The sequence below is a fragment of the Camelus dromedarius genome, chromosome 29, assembly GCF_036321535.1.
Source record: "Camelus dromedarius isolate mCamDro1 chromosome 29, mCamDro1.pat, whole genome shotgun sequence".
NCBI classification, from domain to species: domain Eukaryota; kingdom Metazoa; phylum Chordata; class Mammalia; order Artiodactyla; family Camelidae; genus Camelus; species Camelus dromedarius.
In genome coordinates this window covers 19,635,456-19,659,119 of record NC_087464.1, presented here as the reverse complement: position 1 = coordinate 19,659,119, position 23,664 = coordinate 19,635,456, and the positions used below count along the sequence as shown (strand labels likewise).

At 48.9% G+C, this 23,664-nt stretch overlaps 1 protein-coding gene across 1 annotated transcript in view; it reads left to right on the top strand.

The window, feature by feature from the left end:
* Positions 1-511: 511 nt before the first annotated feature.
* Positions 512-23,664, top strand: part of CEMIP (cell migration inducing hyaluronidase 1) — a 142,085-nt gene continuing 118,932 nt past the window's right edge. Inside the window, exon 1 of the mRNA XM_064480646.1 lies at positions 512-759. The gene's annotated coding sequence lies outside the window, so the exon portion shown is untranslated. The remainder of the gene's footprint in view (positions 760-23,664) is intronic.

Genomic DNA, 23,664 nt, shown 5'->3' with positions numbered 1-23,664 from the left:
TTCTGAGGCCACTCACTTTGGATAAGTTAAAAAAGATTCTGCGACTTAATAGCCCTGACCCCCATCTCGCGCGACTCCGTGGCAGACGCGGGACTTTCTTCTCACCGCGATAGCGTCTCCTTACACTCAGGCCAGTGGGCTTTTGCTCCCGCGCCCGCGCGACCCTAAGCCCCCGGAGCCCCGAGAACAGGCTCTCGGCGGCCCGCCGCGGCCGCTCCACAGAGTCCTGGGCTCCAGCGCCCTCACCTGGCTGCTGCGGCCGGACTCCGCGCGCGCGGCCTCGGCGGGCTCAGGTCTGCGTCTCCCAGAGCGGCCGCCAGAGCCCGCCCGGGTCCGGCCGGGGCGCGGGGCCCCCGCCCCCCTTGGGCAGGCGGGGAGCTTCGGCAGGGGGGCGGGCCGGTGGCGCGCGGGCGTCAGGGGCCCCGGGGAGGAGTCAGCCCGGCGCGGCTGGCTGAAGCGGCAGCTCGCTATAAAAGCCGCCGCTCTGGCGGGCGGCCGGGGAGCGCGGCGAGCGCAGCGCGGTGCAACCCGGCCAAGCCTGGCGAGCGCAAGCGGCGCGGCGGGCGTCGGCGGTGGTGCGCACGGAGCCGGCGGGGCTGAGCGCGGTCGGGGGCTGAGCGCCGCTTTCCCAGGCAAACTACCTCTCCGCTTACCGACGTCCCAAGAGCTCGCGGGGCCCGTCAGCGCGCTACCCGACTGCTCCCGCCGCTGCGCTCCTGGCCCGCGAGGCGTGGCACTGTCTCAGCTACCGACAGGGAGGTAAGAGGGCCGGGCCCGGCGCGCCAGAGCTGCGCGGACTGCCCAGCCTCAGAGGGGAGGGAAACTGGGGGGCCGGCGCCTCCGCCGGTGATAGGGAAAACGTTACCGGTCGTTGTCTTCTGTTTGTCCACTCTGTGCTGTGCGGCCCGCCTCTGTCCGTCTGTCTGTCTGTCCACGCGTCTTTTGATGGGCACACACCCATGTCACTGTCCTCTGTGGGATTTCTCTCAGATTGTGCGATCTTTTGCAAGCGGCAGGTGCCGGGGGCGCCAGTGGCCCCGGAGCGCATCCAACGGAGGACAGATCCCGGTCTTTCGTAGTTTCCCCCTTTCTGAGTGGCTCGGGGGGCTTACGCCCCGAACAGTGTCTTGCTGAGGAGGAACTGCTCCGAGGGTCGGGTCGCGGAGTCCAGCCGACGAGGAGCCGGCTCACACTGTGCACTAGTGGGCGTGCGCCTGGCAACAGGTCAGCGCCCCGCTGCTCGGGCCTCAGCACGGTCTTCCTTCTGGTTTCCTCCTCCGCCTCCCGCTGCCTCCCCACTCGCGCGCTCCCCGACAGCTCTAGGCACCCACCATCGCGCTGGCACGGGACCGAGCCGAGGCAATTGAATGTTAGATGACACGAGAGCCCTTGCTGATACTTAGGCTGAGATCCCAAACCTGGCATCGCTGGAAGAGGTTTCGGTGGTCCCTGACAAGGGACATCAGCTCCAAGATAGGTCAAATTAGGTTAGGATGAAAGGCAGGGACCTGGCGGAGCGCAGGCCAGGGCCGTGGCCAGGTCTCCAGTTCGCCGCTCTGGGAACCAGGGCCAGAGACATTCTGCAGTGGACCCGGCGGGACGCATGTGCTCTGGAGAAAGGAGCTCAGTGCGCCGAAGTCCTCCGCCACAGACTCGCTGTCAGCACTGTCGGAGACCGCCGCCGTTCCCCAGGGGTCCAACACTACGGACGTCCCAGGCGCGCCGCCAGCAGCCGGGTTTGAGGTCCTGGGCCCTGCTCCGTGCAGCCAACGCTGCCCACAGGTGAGAATTCCCCTTTTAAACTAACCTTTTGATGTGTGAGCCAGGGTCTGGCTGCAGCCCGGGAGCGAGTCTCTCTCTCCATTCCGGCGGTCTGGAGCGTGATCCCGGGCGCGCCCGGGGGCGGGAGCCGGCGGCTCTGCGTGCTCAGGCGCGGCGCCACCATGGACAGCTCCCAGCCGCTTCCTCCACTCCGGGTCTGTGGCCCTGGGTCTCCTGGGGAAGCCGTGCGCTTTCCTCCCAGACTCAGGGAGTAGGGGCGCAGAGCAGGAGGAAAGGGACCGCCAGTCTGCGAGAGCCCTCGGTATCCTGTCCCGAGGCGGCGTGCGCCACTCAGGGGGATAAAGGGAGCCTGTGGTTTTATGGCTGGGTCCCTAGATCAGCCTGCAGCTGAGCTTTGTACAGGACCTCCGGTTGGTGTCCCAGGGGGCTTCTCTGGCTTTTCTGTAGCACTACAGGGCCTTCTCAGTTGTTATAATTGTGTGACGCCTGAGCATTCGACTGAGGCCATGAAATAATGCCAGACCTGATTAGGAACTCCCTTCAAACTATTGTCTGTGCGTGACATAGGGTCATGTTCTATTTTATTAAATGATTTAGTAAATGTGGTACCGGGGGGGGGGGGGTTATATTAGTTTCAGTTATGGTGACAGAATGGAGAAGAATCACATAAAACAAGTTTATAGAGAATGTGTTTGAATGCATTTGCAAAAGCAGCTCTGCTGTTTTCTGATCCTAATCATTTCCTCCAAGGTTTATAACACTTTAAAGAAGCTTCCAATGGCTCCTCTTTTGCCCAATAGATGATTTTTCAAGTTGGTTGCTTGGAAACAGAGTAGGGAGAATCTGTAGGGGTTAATCTGTGCAAATTAAACATCTCCCTTCTCTGATAAGAACTGACATTGGCGGGGGTGCTTCTTTTTGTCATCTCCACCTATGCAGAAGGATGTATCTTCCTTCATTTTAAAATTGCAAGAAATTCAGAAGATCTGCTTCTGTTTGTGACTGACGAAGGCTGTGGAGAGTAAAAACAATCAAGTTTTTTTTTTTTAAAGAGACAGCATATGTGACTTCTTGAAAGTCACTTAAGCTCTGTGTCTGTTTCCCTGTCTGTAAACGGGAGACAGCACAATCTGCCATGCGGAGTAGCTAATGAGAATTAAGTAGCACAATGTAAAGCACTTATCCTAGTGCTGAGCGCAGAGAAAGCTCTTAAAATGGGAGCAGTTATAGGAATATTTTAAAGACAGTTGTGCCATTCTTTTGAATTACGTTCGCCAGCCCTCTGCTCTCTCTCCTAACCTAGTGATTGTTTGATAGGGACTCCATCTCCACTTTATATTCACATTTGAGAGCTTGTTGTTGGAATTGATGAAAGTGCTGGAGTTGGTCACAATGCTGAAAAAAAAAATCTTATTCAAAGACAAAAGGAAGAATTTTTGTGTGAAACAAATCGGGCGTCTGTTTTTCCCACCTGTACCAGTTGGAGGAAAGATAAAGTAAGTGATTTTCAAAATGTTATCACAGCCCTCTGTGAGGGTTGAGATGATCTATTCTTCCTGATCCTGCTCTCAGAAGAATGCAGGAACTTCCAGAGGGCCTCTTTGTCCTGAAATTCCCTTGGGTATTGATGGGGAGTGGCCTCCAGGGCCCCATTTCTGGATTCCTGCTGGATGAAGTGAGGGGTCTCTGCACTGGGGCAGCATCTGATCTAGGAAACCCCTGAGTGGCCGTTACCAGGAAGGAAGCATGTTCGTGTTTGAGCCTTGTTTGTCTGTGAGACTTTGACCAAGACACCCACTGTCTCTGCCTGGAGCATTGCTACTTATTTGGTCTCAGATGGGTTTGAAGATTCTTCAGTTCCACCTTTGGGATTCTGTCTGGTAGCAGTCATTAATATGTGACATACATAAGTTTGAATAATGGAGTTATAATGGGTCCAATCTTAGATGATTTTTTCATCCACAAAAAGGATGTCTATGCATGTTTCTGGCAGTTTTACATTCTGAGGCTCTTAGCTTTTTTATATATTTTTTTCCTTAGTAGATCAGAAGTCATCTTAGCTCCCTCTACCTGAAAGGAGTGGAGCTGAAGGATGCAGACCACAGATACTGGGCGTCTTTCTATGACTTTCGTCTACCCATGATATGAATGGAGCAGGAAGACATGGGCCGGGGGTGACCTTGAAGTCCCAGCTCTCTTCTCTGGACTCCCACGCAGTTCCAGTTTCCAGCACACACAACTTTCTGGTAGGAAAACTGTTGAACTACAGCACACTTTGGGAATACAGGACCAAAGAGGGAGGAACTGGCATGAGAGGGAGAAACGGGCTCTTCAAGGATCCTGTGGCATTCTGTCTATTGCAGTGGTGTCTGAGTAGCTGGGACAGATGGATCAAATGGCAAGAGTGTCATTCAGTGGGGAAGGCTGGTGGGATGACAGGGGTGAATTCAGTTACTCTCAGCCTCCTTTGAAACCTACCGCTTAAGTAATCCCCTTTTAGTACCTTCTGTGGTATTTGGCAGAGCAGCACAACTTGATAGGATAAATGCACTTTGCATTTGTAGTTATAACTCAAAAGAAAAGTAGAAGCATGTGGGTTGGGTTCCGAAAAAGGAACAAAGTTCTGTTTATGAGTTGTGTCCATGAGATCCCATATCTATGATCAATCTAGGCTCCATGTCTCTTTCCACATGATGGCAAGTACCCAAATGTTTGATCTCAGCAGAGCAATGCATCAGTTGTCTCCTTTTGCTTGATTTTTATCATTGTATGATGGCAGCTCAGTTTCCTTTGAACAGTGGTCACACTCTTACTCTCTTGTGTCTGGTCAGGTTAGTAGGAAGTTAGGGTGGTAGTGGGTACAGAGGGAGACTTCGTAGTGCTGAGTTCCTTTCTACTGTTTTGCCGGCTGATCAGCTGGGCTTTGCACCTCCTTTCCCAAGAGCCTGGCACATGGGAATTTTGTTAAATTGGATAGGACTATGGTGCCTGTTGTCATGACTCATTCATATCTGCACATCCAGGGGCCATCCTAGCCTCTCTGGTAGGTTCCCCAATCCTTTTTCCTCCGTCTGCTTTGGTGCCAGGTTTTGTTCAAACTTGGCTCTTCAGAAGGGAGGCTGCATGCAGAGAAAGGTCATCAAATATACATTTGCTTTCTGCTTAGTTCCCTCGGTGCCAGGAAACACACTTCCCCACCCGGAGGGAGAGGAGCTGCCGCTCTCCCCTACCCCTGTTATTTTCAAGGGCCCCTCTCTAGGCTCAGCTTGGCTCCAGGCATCTCAAATCATCCGTCTCTTCCCACTCCCTGCAGGTGAGGGCGCCCTGGAGGGCACCGGCAGTTGGCCTCCCCAGTTGGCACTCACTCCGAACAGGCTTCCTCTCTCCAGCTCTGGACACTCTGGCTCCTTGTGTCGGGAAATTGCTGAGGCATTATCTTTGAATCTTCTGCAAGGACAGCCACATGATAGCTATAACTTGGGTTTAAAGTGCTTTGACCAGACAACTGCTTTTGAAAACTCTGAGTGCTTCTTTCCCTCAGCTGTCCATAGATGAGCTTAGCCATTAGTCATTTTGTGTTACAGGGAAGGCACGTCTAGAAGCTGGTTCTGCTGGCATGAAAAGTATTCGTGCCAGACTGTTGCCTCTCCTGTTTCTAGGCACCATGGGGGGCAGGTGGACTGCAGACTTCTCTAGGAGCCTGATGCACGGTTTGGCTTTTTCTGGGGTCAGGAGTTCATGCTGCTGGCCTGAGACTTCATGGCTACAAGGCATGGACACAGCCCGTAGGACTGAGGAAAGTGCAGTGACCAGTGCCTTTTAGACTTGAATATGCCAGCAAATCACAGGGGAGCTTGTTAAAATGCAAGTTCTGAGTGGGCAGGTCTGGGGTGGGGTTTAAGCATCTGCATTTCTAACAAGCTCCCAGGTGATGCCACTGGTCTAAGGAGCTCCCTTTGGGTTGCCAGGGCCTCCATCATTGCCAAGCTTCTGTGATGCTAACTCCACTCTTTTTTGTGTAATTCAAGTTCATTTCTGATGTCCAAGTAGATGGGACCCAGCTGGCCTGCATCCTCCTAATGACCTTATTCGACCCTTCAAATTCTTGGAGATAATTATTGTTGCTCCTAAGCTGTCTTATCAATAGACTAAATATCTTGAACCCCTTTGAGTTTCCCCTTTTCCCTGACATAATACATTTTCCAAAGCTCTCTGGACTGAGTTACTTTTAAGTGCAAGACCATTGTGCAAATGGCAATTTATCTCTGCCTGACAGAGGCATTTGAATGTAATTTTGGTGGTATTAAGAGATCACTCAGGGAACTTCATCTCACTCTGGTTCCAGACACTGAGAATGTGTGTTTACATTTAAACAACTATACTTGACAGTAAAGATCACAACTTTTTTTTTTTGAACCTGAAAATGAAATTTAAGGCTCAGGTATCATCTTCAGCTGTCCTCCCTGTGGCATTCCTGTGGGGATGAGCTGGGCACCAGAGATGCACCCTGATTAGCCCAAGATGCAGGGGTACAGTTGCATCCTATCACCTATTGCCACGTGGGGAAGCAGGGAAGAGACTGAGTCCAATGTTTTGATCATCTTCTACCAGGCAGGCCCTGTGTTAGCCACTGGGGAGGCAGAGCTGAATAAATGGTCTCTGCCCTCCAGAGCTAACGGTTTAGTGGGGAACAGACATCGGAGTCAGCAGTTGCCATGCAGTGTGACTGGGGGCTGGGACACATGGGTCAGGAGAAATGGTGTGCAAGGTGCCCTGCTGGGGGAAGGCAAAGGCAGAGGGCATCTCAGGAAGCTTCCCTGAGAAGAGATGTGAGAAGAGGTGTGTCTGGAATTAGGAGTTTATAGGAATTTTCTGGTGAGGCAAACGTGGGGAGTGGTGTTTGGAAGACATTCTACACAGAGAGGAAGCCATGGGGAAAGATCCAGAAACACAGACCGCCCTTAACCTCTCACCTCTGCAACCCCTCAGGTGCACAAAGCTCCTTACCTGCCTCAGGTGTGTAAGCTCTTTTACCTGCCCAGACTGTGGGCTATACCTGGTCAAAGAGAAGGTGTTTCTGAGCAGCTGTAGGTCTCTTGGACTAGTTGTTTAAAATTGCTTTAACCATAAACTTTTTTTCCATAAAATCTTACTAAATCCAATATACAAACCAGATAAAAAGTGGTTGTATCTGGGAGCGGGGTTTTTTTTTTTTTTTTTTTTTTTTTTTTTTTTTTTTTTTTTTGGTCTTGAGGCCCCCAGGGGATTCCGGAGAGCTCTCTGGGTTCCATGGAGCACAGTTTGGAAACTTCTGTCCTGAAACATTTCCTTCTGCTTTTGGCAGTCGTATGAAGAGTGTTATCTTAGCTTTATCATGGTTTGTCTTGCTATATCTTTTTAATATTCTGGGATGTCTTGCTGGGTTTTGTGTCAACAATTTTCAGTGAAAAGAAACTGGAATTATCCTTTGTGACACTCTAACAAATATGGGGCACATATGCTTCTGATGGGAAAGGACATGTGGCAGGTGCTGGTTCAGAAAACTCCAGCTGAAGCTGACCACCGGTGGAGGCAAATAGAGCTGTGAACTTCTTGTAGAAATGGGCTTTGTATTTTCAATTTTGTCGATCAGTCTTGTCCAGTCTTCCAAGACTTCAGATTCTATAAAAGCTGGCAAGAAAAAAAAAGCCTATTTCTAAAGTATAAGATTCAACAAATTCTGCCCAGGATCTTGCATCCCTTTTCATCGACGTAAAGTGGCCAGATTTGAAGGCAGGATGTTTTTGAGAGTGAGTTTTGAAAAGGGGCTGTCGGCCAGAAGAGTAAGAGTGGAAAAGTTCCACTGGCCCAGGGTGAGGCGGAAGGTTCCAGTTCCGACTGTGGCTCCTGGGTGCCTCTTACAAAGCTGTCCTAAAGGAGGAAATTGATCCTCTGAATAGGACAACGCCCAAAAGGAGTCCCACCTCTCAGTGACGGGTGGTCCTGGTCCTTGTAAAGGGATGTGAAGCGCTCCTTCTGGGCGCAGAGCCAGCTCTGAGGACACAGCACGACTGGGTTGAGGTGATGAAAGTAAGGCATGTTCAGTTTAGAGAACTTAGGGAACATCACCTGCTCTGGAAGGACTCCACGGGGTATATGAGGAACTCCAAGGGAGGGAAGAGGTGGTTGAGGGTTCCCTCCAGGATGGGCCTGGGGCTTGCTCTGCTTGCCAGACCAGCAGCGCGTTGAACTGGGCAGTGTCAGGGAAGGCCAGACAGCTGGTGATCAGCAGCTTTCACTATCCAGAGGCCCTCATGTCCAGAGGACTTGGCATCAGCCCCCATGGCCTTGAACTATGGACTTGACTCCCAAACCATGAGGATTCAGCTTCTCCTAGCTTCCTAGGGCTGTACTTAGGCTGGGCTTCTAGGTCGTCCTGATCTCTTAGAACAGGTGACCAAAGACATGGGGTCCCTAGATCCCACAGAACTGTCTGGGGGTGGCCAGTGGTGAGCCTCACCTGTCTACTTGGATGCAGTGGCTACTGCACGGCTCACCAGCTGTGTGCCCTCTTCCCTCTGCTCCCCTGCACGTGGCGATGAAGACACTGATGCCCAAGGACACAGAGCTAGTACACGATGATATCTTCGGTGTCTGTTTAGCTCTTAGTCCAGGGCATCACTCACTTGCCTTCTTCTCAGGGTTCTCGTCCTTCCTGTGTGGTGGGGGTGGCTGTTATTCCCAGCTTGATCTCCCAAAGCCGCCCAAATTCCTGGGTCTCCAGGGCCCCACGGTCAGACAGTGGGCGTGCAAAGCTGTTCTTTTTCCTGTAAAGAACAACAAGAATGAGCCTTAAAAGAGTGAGACAGGGAATGGACTTAGGCAAACCATTACAACATTTTTTTGTTGTTGTAAAAACCAACTGGTGGTTTATGACGAACCTATTTCAAAGCTGACTGTGTTTCAGCCTCTGAGCAATTCGCACGTATGCTAATTTTCCAAAGGTTTGGGTTCAGGAAAACCTCAAACATAGTGGCTAAGTACTTTTCCTTTCCTTTAAAAATTATGTTTGTTTTTGGAGGAATTTAATCCATATGTTTCAGATCTATTTCCATGTTACTCAGCAAAAGGTTATTTTCTACCCGACATTGCTAAGTCATGAGTGTGCTTCGTTCCTTTCTCTCCCCTCCTGCAGCCATCCCCAAACTTCACTCTCAGCCGAGCCCCAGGCTTGTGGCTGGTGGGTTCTGTCACCTCTTATGAGATACAACCAAGTGTAAGCCCTGGAGGCAAAAGGAAAAAAATCAGTGATACTGATTGTGTCTTTATTTAAATTTTGGATGTTTGATTTGCTATAGATTTTTTTTTTTTGCACGAGTTCAGATTTTTTAAAATGCTGCATTATACTGTTAGTTACACTGATGACTGAGTTTTTGGGTGCTCTCAAATTTTGCACCCTTGCCTCACCGTTCTCCCAACTGACCCCCTTCAGGGCTCTTTCCTGTTGGGAGGTTAAAGTTCTTCACCATCAGTGCTGGTTCTGCTCTGATCTTTTTTTTTTTTTTTTTCTTTTTTAAATGAAATCTAGTCAGTTTACAATGTGTCGATTTCTGGTGTACGGCATAATGTTTCAGTCATACATATACATACATACATTTGTTTTCATATTCTTTTTCATTATAGGTTGCTACAAGATATTGTATGTAGTTCCCTGTGCTGTACAGTAGAAACTTGTGCAGGCGGAGATCAGTGCCAGAGACAGGCGAACAAGCTTTGGTGATGCTAAAGGCGCCTCCTCCACCTCCTAACCTACCGGTTGATTTGAACTGAGGAGTCTTAGGGATCCTTAGGGAAAGTGGAGGAGCGAGAGGTGTGAGTCCCTTCAGACAGCCGTGTGGCCTGATGTGTCACTATGTCTGTGACTTCTTCAGAAGGCGCTGAGTTCATCAGATTTCTCAATTCAGTTCCTGGTAACAAAAGGGAAAGCAGCTGTAGGATTTTGGCTTTGGAACTTCGATGTGCAGGGATTTCTTCTCATTTAAATGATTTTGTAAAAATAAAAAGGTACAGCAGCCTTGGTGGTGTCTATCTGGTTCAGAGCTTTGAAGAAGTTTGGTGTTTCCTCTGATCCCCCTCCTTGTGGGTTGTGTATGTCTCTGAGCTTTCTAGGTGGCTGAGCTTAAATCTGTTTTAGATTTTAAAATCATTGGGCAATGTTGTTACAAATGGTAATGTGTAAACACATCCTGGGAGTTTCTGCGAGTGACTCTGTAGTGAAGTTCCTTTTCCTTTAAACATCCCCACATACAGTTACTTAAAAGGAAAAACTATTTTTAACCTAGAAAAATGATGATATTTCTATTGAATTTTGCTGAATATGCATGAACTTGAGCTTCTGTTCTGCTGAGGTCGTTTGAGGACATCACCTTTCCAAGGTCAGGGGTAACAGAGAGGGGATGGAGTCACACTTTGAATGGGGCATGTTCTGTTCACGCAACGCCCTTTGGTGGACTTTCTGGGAAATGTGGGGCAGGAGGCTGGGGTTTCCCTCAGTGAGGAGTGTGGGGCTGGCTCCCACCTTAGCCTCTCCCAGGACAAGACAGTCATTTCTCCATTTAAGACAGGGCCCCACAGGGCTCAGAGGCAGAGACTTTTATGTTCGGTCCTATTCCCAAGGACTAGCACGTAGTAGGCACTCAAATACTAATTAAATATACAAATGCTTGAGTTTTGCATCTAAGCCCCAGCTCCCCCAAGTGCATACGTTTCTTAGTGGAATAAATTTGATACTGACTCATGCATATTCTGCTCTGGGAATTGAATGAAATCAGAGCCAGCCAGTCACCTTCTCCGAGGTCTTTATTCTGGTGGCCCTGTGATTACTCGCATCATCATCATGAATATCCAGTGCTTGTTGAGCACTTGCTAAGTTCAGGCACCATGTAGGGAAGTTAGGTGCATCACCTCAGCTAATCTTCTTGACAACTCTGAGCAAGGCATCAGGTGGCGAAGACTCCGTGAGATCCGGTCCCCTGCCCAGATGTGATGGATTTGGAACTGGGACCCAGGTCTGTGTGAGTCCAAAAGCCCCTGCTCTGAATAATGACTGAGGTTGCTTGAGTCTTAAATTTTGAGAAAGCATGTTTATGGGAATATTGTAATTCATAGTAAAGCTGTTTGAGAGTAACTGCAACCCAAATGCTCTTGTTGACTTACTGATTCTTTCTGGACACCTGGGGTTCAGAAATGACTCCATGGCATCTCCCTGCAATGGAGAAGCTCACAACTGAGCAGACAGACAGACAGACGTCCAGCTACCTGCCGTCTGTGCTGTGAGACAGGTGTAAATAATATGGAAGTGCTACAGATTGATGAGAAATGAGTCCACTAGGGAAAGAGACAGGCGTCATGGAGGAAGTGTTGCTTGATTGCGTCCTGAAGGAGAGTCCAGATTGCTTGGCAGGGAAGGGAGGGTTAGGAAGACGGGAGTAGCCTGAACTAAATTTAGAGAATCCAGAAAATAGATATTTAGGGGAAGGTCTAGGAGTTCCCTACGGCTGGAAATATCATAAAAGTGGGGGCAGGTGGTGATGGTCCTGAAAAGCCAAGTCAGGGCGTTTGGCCTTTAACAGAAGGGGCTTTGAAGAGGGGAGGGATATAATCGGTAGGTGGACATCAGACCATTGTTCCTGGTGGCTGGTGGCTTGGATTGGGCTTGTGTTCCTCGGTCCTAAGGGTGGTGTTCTTGGCAGGAAGTCCATTCCAGAATACCAGTCCTCACTTGAGAATGGGGCTCCCAGGGCCCAGCAAAGGCAGTAAGGAAAACCACACTGCCTAAAGTGAATAATTGGTGCCTGGGCAGGAGGGAAGTCAGTAAACTGGACATGTTTCAGGGACCTTGTGGCCTGAGTCCCCGCCAGCATGAGGTCTGGTCCCTCTTCAGGTAGAGCTCCAAGCCTTTGAAGAAAATTGTCTGAGACTCATAATCCCGAGGCTTTGGGGTTATCCCTCTAGTCTGGGGCACCCCTGTTCCGTAGCCTCAGTGTGGGGTCAGCGTGTTCAAGTCTTCTTCCTGTGGCCTTTGTGCTGATTTTTTGTAAGCAGCCTCATCATTCTTCACAAATTCTTGGGCAAATTCCTAACTGCTGTGTTTGACTGACCTGCAGCAGAGGCGGTGGAAGGAATGTGGGGGAAAGGGACATAATTTCCGTGTGAAACTCACCTTTAGAAAGGAGATGGTGGTCACCGTGAAGGCTGCTGGTCCAGTTCAGATAGTCCAGCTTAACTGGATGGAGCAGGTACTCTGAACTCTGTCTAACCTGCAGAGGTGACCTTCACAGTCTCCCTTCCTTCTCTGCACTGTAGTTGCTGTTAGACATTCAGGTAATTTCAGTGAACTAAACCCATCCGTAAATATTCTCTTAGTGTTGCCCCTGTGCCCAGAACTGTACTTGGTCCTAAAGTAAATCTAAGTATGCCCATCAAGTGACCAGAGGAGAGAGAGAGGCCCCCGGGACCTGGGGCTCTGCCCTCTGACATAAATACATTAGTTTAGACTCAGGTCACCAGTATCTCCAAGATGGTTCTAATCAGATGAACAGAGAGGTATATGAAGGAAGTGTTCAGGAAAGACTCTTCCAGGTTTTGCTGACTGCGGAATAAACTGTTTTCCACGTTCCTTTCTTCCTCATTGTGCTTTCAAGCTCTTTAGCTTATACTTGCCTTGTTTGTAGAATGTTAGAGCTGGCCCCACAGACCCAGCAGCAGATCCACCCCCTGCCCCCACGGACTTGCCCTGTGACTCTGGACGAGTTACTGCACCTCTCGGTGCCTTAGGTGTTTATCCAGCCCCTAAAATGGGATGATTGTGTGTTATTCTGGGAATAATCCATGGCAAGTAATAGTGATATAATGCATGGCAAACTTCTTAGAGTTGTGACCTGGTACCTATGAGGTATACAAAACGGGGTGCCTCTTCCCGTTTGTCAACATACTTAATGGAATTAGTAGACATTTCAAGTGGGGAGGGCAATACTGTGATTTCTGGGGGCGTTTTTCAAACTTTCAAACTTTGGCAAACTGTGGGCAGTATCTGGTCCGGCAGCCACCATCTGGATGGCCCAGGCGCGTGCCCTAATGACCGAGTGCAGAGGGAAGGTGGTGCGTGACGAGCTCAGTGTCACGGGAGCAGGGACCGGGGCCTCTGGGCTCACCGCTGCACCTCCAGAACTGAGCCGGTGCTTAACACACGTTTATGAGTGAATGACATTTGGAACCAAGAGCTCCTCACTGGCTCTTCCTGATCTCCACCAGGTACCACCCGCCTTTATCATTGCTTTACAGATAGTCACTCACTTCAGCCTCACAACAGGCCTGTGGCGTGAGTGCTGTTTTTTTTCATCCTTTTACGGATGAGGACGCTGAGGGGTTGCATAAGTTTCTGAGATCATGCAGCCAGTGAACGGCTGAACCAGGCTTCCAGAAACTACCTCTTTCCAGAACCTGGGGGCGCGGTGGGGCAGTGCCATACCTCAGGGCCCTTGGTAGGAAGCAGAATAGAGAAAGAATCGAGAGGTCTTCCGACTTCTGATGAAGATGCAGCATCGCAAGTGTGGAGCAGGTTCCCTGGAGTCTCTGTGCCCCAGCTCAGGGTGTCCCACTGAGAGAGCGAGCGTGTGGAGCCGGGTGTTGAGGGCTGTGTGGGCTGTGACAGGCCAGCCTGACGGCAGCGTCTGACGCACATGGGCTCTCGGCCCAGCTTGGCTGGTAAATCATTTCGCTCTCACAGAAGGCTGCCTTTCCCCTTCTGTTCTCCAAACTTTGAAGCCGCTGGGAGGCGTATAATCGGTTCGAGCGTATCAGGTGGATATCAGGTGGACATCCTGAAGTTCCGTGTTTACCTGTCGTCAGGGTCGCTGCACCCACTGTCAGCAGCTCGCTGTGAGGCCGGCATCCGTCTCGCGCCCGCAGAGGAGGGCAGCCGTCGTGGACGGCGGCGCAGCTCTGGGTAGCATAGCTGGCTTTGTCACGGCTAGGATTACTCACCAGATTAGAACGATTTCTCACCAGTTACGGTTTTGAAAACTAAACTTAGATGAGCATTGCCTCAAATGCATTTCTCAGGAGCACCACTTCCTCAGGGTGTTAACAGGCCTTCTGAGGTCAAGTGAGTTTGTGACAAGGCGGGGAGGGTAGAGCTCAGAGATAAGGTGGCGTGCTTAGCATGCATGAGGTCCTGGGTTCCATCCCCAGGACTGCCAATAAAAATAAAGACATAAGCCCAATCCACCACCACCACCCACTCCCCCGATAAATCAGTAAGTAAAAAGAGACTGCCACTGTGGAAAATAAAAAATCAATAAATAAAATAAGTTTGGGATGAGCTGGGTTCAACACAGTCGACCAGTTTTCATTTTCAAAGTTCTTCTCGAAGCCTTTCTAAACTACGCAGCACGAAGCTCCAGGAGGGGAGTGGGCTGCACCGCACTTTCCGAGCGCGCCTGTCTGGAGAGGCCTGCTCTGCGTTCTCAGAGGACCTGCTGACACGCACATGCTGTGGAGGGCACGTCGGGGAAATCCTGGGCTCCATATTGAGTGGTGAACGAGAATAAGAAACAAAGGCCGCGTGTAGTTGGGCACCTCTGTCCAAAATCCTTCACTGGTGCTAATTCCAGTTTTATTATCACTGGTGTTACTCTGAATTTGAGTAGAATGTTTCTGTCAAGTTGTCTTTTTTATCGTTTGATTTTGGGGCCAAGATATTGCCAAGTGTGTTCCTGGTTTGAGGGGTTTGAACAATGGTGTAACGTGGGGTCAGAGACCCCTTAGCATTTTATCTTTGCTCTTCTGCTCTCGGTGACTTTTCTCTGGTTTAACCACAGATGGTCCGTTAGCCCGACTTCGCTTCCAAGAGACGGTCATAACGTGTTGTTCCAGATAGTCCTCTCATCAGAAACGTCTCCCTTTTACTATCTGACGCAAAAAGAAGGCCACGTTTACAGACGTGCATAACCGTATCTGTATGACTGTCTTTTCAGCCAGAAGCTTTTTCTTTGCTTACCTGGATTCATTCACTCATTTGTTCATTCATTTATTTAGCAGTTCACTGGATTCAACTTGTACAACTCCGGAGGCTGGGCTAGGCCTTGGGCATGCAGCAGTGAACAAAATGGGCCGAGTTCCTGCCTTCCTAGAGATTACAGTCTAGAACAGTGCTGGCCAATGAACAAGGATATAAACATACAGAATTCTAATTTTTCTAGCAGCCCCATTAAAACAAAGCCCAAAAAACAGGTGACATTAACTTTAATAGCATCCTTTATCCCAGTACATCCAAACTCTTACCCGCCACTTCAACGGGTAAGCAATAGAAAAAGTGTTGAGGCAGTTTACATTCCTTTTTTTCATACCAAGTCTTTGAAATCAGTGTGTATTTTGCTCTTATAGAACAGTTCAGTTTGGACTAGGCATGTTTCAAGTGCATAGTAGCGTCAGGCGGCTGCTGTATTGGACAGGCAGGTTTAGACAGACAGGTAAAGAAATGCATGTGCGTATGTGATTTCAGACTGTGATCAGTGAGATGAAGCCAAGTTAAAAGGTACCAGGAGAGGAAATATTCAGGGGCTTTGGCTGGGGGAGGTGGGTGACGGAGGTAGAAATGAACGGAGTGAGGGGAAGGATAGACTCTGGGAAGGCAGCATTCAGGCAGAGCCTAGAAGGGTGCTGAGGAGCGGTTAGCTAGACCAAGAGTGGGGCAGGACTGTCTCAGGCAGCGGGAGTGCCTGGAGGCCTGAGATGAAGGCTGAGAGAAGGCCAGGGTGGCTGGGGTGGGGAAGACTGGAGTGGAAAGTACAGGCGAGGAGGGTGGAGGGAAGATCACGCAGCATCTTCCAAACCATGCTCAAGACTGTGAACTTCATTCTAAAGGCAATGGGAATCATTATATGGTTGTAAGCAAGGGAGTTACACTGTCTGATACTTGTTTTTAAGAAGGACCCCTCAGGCTGCTCTCAGATGACTTCATGTGGATGGGGGTGGCCGGGGGAGTGATGGGCAATGTCTGGCAAAAGCGGGGAGAACACAGAGGAGGCTCTGGTGCTGGGCTAGGGGCACGGTGATGGTGAGATGAAGTGGTGCCAACAGACAGGAGAGATGTGGGTGGATCCAGCTGGTGTTCAGGAGACACAATGGGCAGAACTGGATAGTGGTTTGGACATAGGGTGAGGGAGATGGAAGTGTCCAGGGAAACTCCCAGGTTTGGGGGCTGAGCACATGGGTGGATGTTGGGAAGCCTGGAGACAGTTTAGACTGGAGATACACATTTAGGACTCCAAGGGACATGATCAAGGAAGAAATTTTGCGTCTCTTCAGTGGAGGTTATTCATGGCTTTTTAAAAATCAATTACTTTTAAATGCTATGGAGTATTTAATGATTGTCTCTGAGGATAAGGTACAAAATTGCTTCTGTTCCATTTTGCAATTTATTATTGCAATTATATACAGTTTGTACCAGAAAGTATTTCCATAAAGACATGCTTTTTTTCCCCTGCAACACTTTTAAAACACCTTGAAACAGAAATTAGCAAGGATTTTAAACTGAGAGTTGGGTTAGCTTCTCTTTGCTGATTACACTCAGGCTGCAGAGTGCTTTGTAAATGGATAGGACGGCGGCAAAATTCAGTGTCACTAATGTATACCCTCAGTGGGCCCATTTTTCATCTTGGATAGCTCTGATTGAGAACTTGAAACCCAAGATGTACGCCAAAGGAAACTGTCAGGAAATGAATGAGCAGGCTAAAGGTAGTCTGGGTGAAATGCTCTTATCACAGGACTTTTGGTACATGCTCTGTGTCCCACTTACGTGTGTGATAAGCCAGCAATGCATTTATCAGTCAGGCTTGTTTGTCGAAAAAGATACCAGGGGCTTGAAGCTTTGAGTCAGTGCCAGGTGAATTAATAAAACCAGGAGATACTGCATTTGCTGAGCCAGTTTATTCAGCAAACACTTACTAATCAACCAGTCTACACCAGACATGGAGCATATGAAACCCAATCACTCACGCTTCTACCTTACAATTCAAAGTGGAGGAGTGGGTGTCATGTGAATAAAGGAGAATAAGAGAATAGTCTATCTCTGTGCAAGACACAGAGAGTGCAGAAGAGTGAGAGAGCTCCATTATTACTGGAGGACTTGATGCTTGATTTGAACCCTATGAAACACAGCAAGGATCTCTCTGTCGATCAGAGAACGGCTCTTTGGACAAAGGGAGATAAGACAACGTGGCTCATGAAAGGAGCTTCCAGCAGCTGAATATGGCCAGAGCCAAACTGGGTGAGAGATGAAGCTTTGGAGTGAAAGATACCCAGAGACAGTTCTCTCTCCTTGTCTTCCTTTTTGGTTATTTTGTAAAAATATGTGAAATATTTTCATGTGGCCCAATCTGTTGATCATTTACTTCTGGATTTCTTTTGTCAATGTATGATTCTAGAGTCTTCTGATGGTCCTGTGGATTGACTTTTAAGCTCCTTGACCTGTCTGGAATTTATTTCAGTTCATGAGGCAAAGAGAGATTCTAACTGTTTTCCTCTCAGTCTACTAACCTGTTACCCAAATGCAGTTCTATTGAACAAGCTCTCCTTTATCCGTTGATTTCTGCTGCCAGTGAAAGCTTAGCTGATCCGGTTACCAGTGTGGCAGATGACAGGAATGTGATAAGGCGAGCGTGGCAGGAATCCAGCCAGACATTCGATCTGACCATCTAAGCAGACTTCAGAGGTTCCATCTCAGTGGACTAGGCCTGGCTGTGTCTCCAAGGGTCTGCAGAGACACGGCCAGCTCTGCCAGACGTGTGCTCTAAGAACTTAGCTGAATGAGCATCAGTCTGGCAGCACACTGGGCTGCTAGCCGCCGGGCAAGCTCTGCATCTGGGCAGTCCCTGGGCAGTGCTGCATGGGGAGAGGAGATTGATAATTCCTCCCTGGGAAGAGTGGTCATCTGTGTGTCCCAGCGAGTCCAGGGCTCCCATGCATGCTCAGACTGTGGAAGCCCTGGTCCAGAGGAATGTCAGCATTCTGAGCATCACGGGCAGTCTCTTCCATGAAATGCAAAGTTTTGTGCACAAATAGTGTGAAGATATTTGTTTCTAGCCTAGTCTGATGAGGTAGCTGAAATTACCTCTCCATCTTCTGAGCTATATGGTTGGATGTCCATTCTCCTCCTCTGCCTGGGGGCTCATGTCTTATTTATTTAGTCTCGGGACCTGTTACAGGATGTAACAGAGTCAATGCGTGCTACCTCTATGGAATGAATGAATGAATGAATAATTAGTGACTGAATGTGGCTGGCTTTTCCATGTCTTCCCACACCCGGACTACTTAACATTGGTTGTGGCAACTCCTTTTAAAACTGCTGGTCTTTCTCTTTAAAAATCCTGGGAAAACCTTGACTTTAATGTCATCTCACTTTAGAACTTTTCCCTGATTCCAGGTTTTATTTTTCATCAAATATGTGTGATGGTCACAGTCTTGAGGAGTCTTTACAAACCATATTTAAAAAATCCTTACTCTAGATCAGTGTTAGAGAAGAAATTCACAATCTAAAAAGATGTGCAGAGTCATTGAGATTCCCATGGGTCATATTTGAAAAGACGTGTAGGTGCACAAACATTGAGTTTATCTCTTCTTTTAACTTTCCAAAAACCTGTTAGAAAGTGGAGCTGTTGGCCTAGAGGTTTGGGGGCCGGTGGGGAGACAGCTCAGCCTGGTGCACCTGTCTGCTAGCTCAGGGCTGGGCTGCACCTGTCCACCAGCTGGTTCGTCTGTATCTCGATTCATTTGGCAGAACTGCTGAGGGCTGGCTGGTCTGGGATGTCTTTGGCGTTGGCTGGATTTCTTCTGAGGGGATGAGGGTGACTGGACCATGTACCTCTCATCATGCAGCGGACTAGCCTCGGGGAGTTCTCGGGGTGACTGATACAGTTCTGTGAGACAGAAGGGTGCAAGCACTGATCTCAAAACTCAATGGCCTACCATCACTTCTGCTTCATTCTTTTGGCTGAAACAAGACCAGTTCATATTCAAGGGGAGGAGATTCTGACTCTACCTTGTGATGGGAGAAGCTGCAAAGCCGTATTGCAGAGGACATGGGTCTAGGGAGAAGAGGAAAAGGTGAGGGGAATGGGGTCATGTTTGTGATCAATCTGCCACACCTACCTTTGATAGAATTGCTGACCTCATCATGATCCTGCACTTGGATGTGCTTAAATGGTGACATATCGCGTTGTCTAATTGTCTGAGTCTTAATTGTGCAAACATGTCCTGGTACTTGTTTTAATCTCAGCTGGCATCTGGACCATCAGTCAATCTTTTGGGGATGTGTTGGCCATCCATCCCCTAAGTGCAGTAACAAGGGGCCAGCACCTGAGAGTGGTAGTACCTGGAGGGAGGGGACCCTGAGGGGGCAAGGGGACTTGCTTCACAGAACCTCGGCTGCATGTCCTGAAGGCTGGCTTAAGCTGTCAACTGCTGCAGGGCAGGTCCCAGAGCCCAAAGGAAGCCCCGTTCACCCTCACTGATGTTCCTGCCTTTAGCCGGGCGTGGGTTGGCAGGTCCCGCCAGCTGAGGCTCCAGCCCTTACCCACAATGTCAGCAATGCAGCCCCCAGAGGACCTGCTCCAGGTCCTGCCCACACACCCGGATGTTGACAGGGGCATGGCTCCAGCGCCAGCTTTAATGGATGGTCTCATCGCTTTTAAAATAATGACCATGGGGTGTGGGCTGGTGAGAGCGGTGACATCACTTTCCTGCAATTCTGGGTCAGTTCCTGCTGCTTTTCTCTGCATCTTTGAGTGACTGAAATAAATCTACTGGTCGGGTACGTGTCCTGGAAGACTTCTAGCCTGTTCGCATACCCATCTTGTGATGTAGTCAGGAGAGCAATGGCTTTGAGGTCAGAAGTCCTGGGTTCAAGATTCTGTCACTGGCTTGCCATGTGAACTTGGACTACCAGCTTCACTTTTCCAGGCCCGAGTTTTCATCTTCGTAGAATGATGGATCGGCCCCTGATTTTGTAAAGGAATGGTGAGGCTGAACTGGGATCTTCCATTAGAGCTGCTGGAATTTGTGGACTTCATGAAGGTGCTGGAGCAAAGCGGAACGTGAGGGCTAAAGTTGTCCTTCACTTGGCTCACGAAGCTGGGTGTCCTGGCAGGGGGCTGCGTCTGCTTCGGGGAAGGGGTACATTTCTCTTGGCACGGAGGTGCTACCACCTTGCTGGGCTGGGTGCTCCGGGGGCTGCCTCAGCCCTGAGGACGTGCTTTTCCGAGACTCCCATAGATGCCTATGAGATCGCGTGGTCCTGCCTGTTCTCCCTCTGGACTGTTTCTCACTGGACCTGGGATCATTGCTAACAGGGTAGAGGTTTTTCTCCTGGGAATAACTTTGGCTTTGAGTTGATTACTATTTTAATAGACCTTTAAATCCTAAGTCTATAAATACTAAGATTCCTGGGTCACAGATTAGGATCATGGAAAGTGGAGTTGAGTGTTTCCTTCCCTCTCACCTTGATTTTATCTTGAAGAATACTTTGTGAGTAAGGAGCTGTATTTTCTCAGTTATGAAACATTGCTGAGTTTCTCCATCCTTCCCTGGAGAGCCAGCATTCCAGTCGCCTCTGAGTCCCACGTGGTCCTGGCAAGAAGGAGAAAACCATTTGTGCTTGCACTGGATACAGACCTTCCCATGCAGAATGGCTTCTCAACGTCACTGTTCTCCGCTGATGTTCCTCAGAGTCCTAAGAAGGAGGGTGATTCCTGAGCTCAGTCGTGAACTGCCCCTGCCCCGAGTGCCCACTCTGTATCTCCTCACAGAAGAAGGCCAGCCCTCCCCTTCCTTGTCCAGTGCAGAGGTGGGATGGTCCCAGGAGATGGTGGGTAGAAACCAGACTTCACTCCTCCATGGGTGACCCCAGCGTGGGCAGTACCTCCCTTGGGGCTGTGGGATGGCTGGATTCTGTCCATCCATATACAAGGAGGTCAGTGGGCAGCATTTTCCCTGGAATGAGTATGTAGTCCTCAGAAAGCCATGGATGACTTCACACAGCTACCAGATGACCAGGCAGGAACACTGTCCTCCCAATAGACGTGTGGACAGTATTCAGTTCAATTTTTACCCAAATTTTTTAAGCCAAATTAGGTTGGGAAATGTCAAACCAAGAAGGTTTAATTTTAGGATTTTATGTGAAAAACAAAAGCAAAAAAAAAAAAAAGAATCTTGCAAGAGGCAAAATATCGTAATGGGAAATTCCCTGGACTAGGAGGCAAGGCAGTGAAGGCGTTGGTGATGATGGTTATAGTTTTTTGAATACCTACTATATCCTCCAGGCACTGTGATCAGTACTTGCACTCGGTACCTCATTTAGCTCTCCCAGCAGCTCCATGAGGTTGGGTCTATGCCATCCAGATTACCTAGATGAGATCTAGGAGGCCTAGAGAAGTTAAACAACTGGCCCAAAGACACACAGCTAAACTTTATGTATGTATGTGTGTGGGTGGGGTGGGGGGGAGTCTGCTGTTTGAGCTCAGGTCTCTGCTCTGCCTCTCACTCATTTTCTCTTGTGGGTCAGTGACCACCTTTGGACCTCAGAGATCCCATCTGGAAAATGAATCCATTGGACCCCAAGGTCTCTTTTCAGCTCTGTATTACTCTGACCTCTATGACTTGCATCTCGCTGAAGAAAATGGCACCTTGGGGTGCCCTATTTATAAATGACGTTGCTGCACCACCAGAGAGTATGCGAGTTGGTGTTGAGAGTGTGATGGTCATTTGAGGGAAAGAGTTCTGGGATAGGGGATAGGAGCCCTAAGTTTTACGGTCAGCTTCTACACCATGTGGCTGTGTGACCTTAGACAGGCTGACTCTTCTGAGTCTCAGTTTCCCCACCTGTAAATAAGAAGGTGGGGTGGGATTGTCTCCAGGTCCCTTCTGACATCTGGGTGAAGATGCCAGCCCCTTTCCCCTCACTGTTCAGACATCCAGGGGCAGATTTTCATGCAGGATCAGACTTTCTAAAAGCATATGTGTCTTTCTTAGTAGATGACTGGGATTTCTTCATATCAGGTCAACATTTCAAAACTTTGGCAAAAGACTCTGACGTGAGAGCAAACGTATCTTCCTTTTGTGATAAAACCAGTATCTTCCTTCTGATTGAGGTCAGGCTGTCGTGGTACCTAAACCAGGTAGCAAGCACAAAGGCCACGTAGAAAGACTTTCGATGTGACTTTTGTCGTTGCTGGAAAAGTTCTAGAGCATCTGTAATATGGGAGGTAGCCAGGGACCAAGTTTCCAGGAGAACCAGCGCTGGAAGCAAGTCACCTGGCTGAGTGGGAGCCCTAATTGCCTCCCTGCGAGTTTACATTTCCTCCTTCACGCATTTAGTTATTACGAAAAGTCCCATTTCTGTGTCAATACTCATCCTCCCTCCGGCTCCCACAACCACATGAAAGCAGGAGAGGCAGGCTGATAGCTCATGAGCCCAAAGAACAAGCTTGGTGCGCTGATAAAATCAGCAGCCGGCTGAGAGATCGTATCACCCCGGGAGAAACTGGTCAGCTTCATCCGGACAAGGCTGCTAAGGGCTGTTTGTTCTCTGTGAGTCAGATCCAGAGCAAAAGGAATACACAGAAGTTGATGATGATGGGTGTTTTTAAAACCCGCCCCTTCCTGCCCAGCCTGGGCACAATATTTACAAAGCAGGCATGCAAACAAGAAGACCTTCTTTTTAGGTTTATATGGCCTCGGGAGCCAGACTCTCCCCATGCTGAGGTCCTTGCCCAGCACCGAGCTAGGTGTTTAAAGAGCACCTCTGCCAGCCCGCTGAGCCTGCCTGCCGTGGTGGTTACCGCGTGGTTAGTAAGTCCAGAGCAGTGTTGCTTTTACTTGAATGAGACACAGACCCCTTTTAAGGAAAAACCTCAAGGATGTCCAGTGTTGACTTAAATTACCTTTATTATTATGTTATTTAAATATACACAAACATAAAACCAGGTAGAAATTCCTTCAGCTTAGAGTTCTTATGCAACTATAAATCTAAAACAAATTTACAAATGATATGCAAACAAAACTGTAACATGAATGAAATTCCAATTGTCAACATTAACTCAACACGCTACAGCTAAACCTCTGATGTTGGGCTTCACAGGAAAAAAAGCTTTATCTCTAATGTTTCATATTTCACCTGTTATAGTGTCTTGATTTATTTGATTGTGTGTATAAAGGACCCTTGTTTGAGTTATCGTGTATCATTTCCCCCCACTTAGTAACGCTGAACTCATTTGGAGCCAGAAAGCCATTATTTTATTAAGCTGTTTCTGTAAAAGGAGATCAATATCAGACACTGAAAAAAAAAGTCAGATACTGGTTAATGGGATATTCTTCACTGTGTGTTTACTTACTGCTAATGGACAGTTGAATGTCGGTGCGGGCAAAGGGAAGGCTTGCAGAGTACACCTGCTGGCAGCCTTCAGAAGAGCCTACAGTTTGGGGGAGAGTGGGGTGCCGGTACCAACATGTGCCATGTGATGACTCACTCCTACCAGTAATTACGGTGAAAACCCCCTAGAGGGCATCTGGACGTGATTTGATTGTGACTTGGCCCCAGGTAATTAGTGCAAATTGTGTGCAGCTCTTCATTCCAAGGGGCTCATCTAAATGATCCTGAATATGCTTTTGTGACAGAGCCCCTAAGACTGTGTCCATAGGGGTCTCTGAACCCCAGTTTTGAAAAAAACATTCTTCTGGAGACAAGCCTGTGGTGCTGACAGAGGGTAAAGAGGGCTCCCCGCAATGTGGGATGGCCCAAGAGGATGATTTTCTCCCAGGAATCAAGAAAGAGCAAATGGGACTGAA